A 1415-nucleotide genomic window follows, 5' to 3' on the forward strand; every position below is an offset into this window, starting at 1 on the left:
CCTTGGAGGAGATTATGTTGAGAAATAAAAAAAAAAAATTCTTAAAAACGTTGTTTTTCTTGGTCAGGCCGGAAACTTATCAATCCACCCTCGTATGAAAAAATATGATGAATAAAAGTTTAACCACTCTAAGGAGTACATACACTGATGTTATAATCGGTTCCCTTAAACCGTCCCCTGGAGATGGGGGTGAGGGCAAGTTCGAAATCTTAAATGGGAACCCCTATTTTTTATTGCATATTCGGATTCTTTGGATAACAATGCATATGATTTGTCTGAAGCATTCTTCTTGTTCCACGTTAGATAGCGCTGTAATCGACGAAATTCAATTTTTCTTCATTTTACTCTTAGTGATAATGCATGCTTACGATTCTGGAATATATTAAAAATAAAAAAATCACCATTTTCATTGTGACATGGCTGACCACGGAAAAAAATAATTGTTCAAATCGCTACTGAATCGTTGAACAAGTACAATAAAAACTCGTACATAAAAAAATACATCGCGACGAACATAGGTAGAACCTCCTTCTTTTTGAAGTCGGTTAAATATAAGGGCGATAGAGCTTCGGATCTCTTTGGTAATTATTATTTTGAAAAACATGCCAAAACGTATATCCGTTCTTGAGAAGTAATTATTAAGTAATACGTCTACATCGACAATGTTTCCTGTATATTCCTAAATTTTAGGTCTGGCACTATTGTAGATTGAGGCCAGCGGAGGCTATCGAAACATTACGAACGTGTTTAATTTTTTATTTTCTTAAATACAGTTCAATTAGACCTGGGATCAAGATGGATACATCGGTTCTTTCCATTTAGATCTTAAAGATAGAAAATTATTCAAACGGATAGAGACTCTATCCATTTACTTCCAGCAGGGAACACATGAAATGAAGTATTTCATGATAGGTGGGGGAAACCCCAGATGTAGGCAGGCCTAGGGCCCAACGGCCGAAAAATAATACCAATTGCATAGGTTGAAACTTTATATCTTAAATAACTTGGAAAAAAATGTTGTTTTTCTTAAACATATTTCTACAATATTTTTCATTTTCAAAAACTATTCAATTAAATAATAAAATGTATAATTTTTTGTCTATCGATTGTATCATGTCATTCAACAGCTTTTGAAAAATAAAAAATGATATCCATGTATGCTTAGGTGAAAAATATATTATTTTTTTAATAATTGAAGAAACAAAGTTTCATCATATGCAGTTGGCATTATTGCTTGGCCCTCAGCGTGCAGACATCCTGACAACCGACGTCACAATTTAGAATATCTAATTTGACTTTATGTTGCATTTATACCTCTTTCTGTCCGATTGGTATAGGCAGAAGCTCTATAAGAGTAAAAGAGATAGAGAGAGGAAAATTAGACAATAAGTACTCCCTATTTATTTTACTCTTAT

Source organism: Belonocnema kinseyi, chromosome 5 (assembly GCF_010883055.1).
Source record: "Belonocnema kinseyi isolate 2016_QV_RU_SX_M_011 chromosome 5, B_treatae_v1, whole genome shotgun sequence".
In the NCBI taxonomy this organism is placed as follows: domain Eukaryota; kingdom Metazoa; phylum Arthropoda; class Insecta; order Hymenoptera; family Cynipidae; genus Belonocnema; species Belonocnema kinseyi.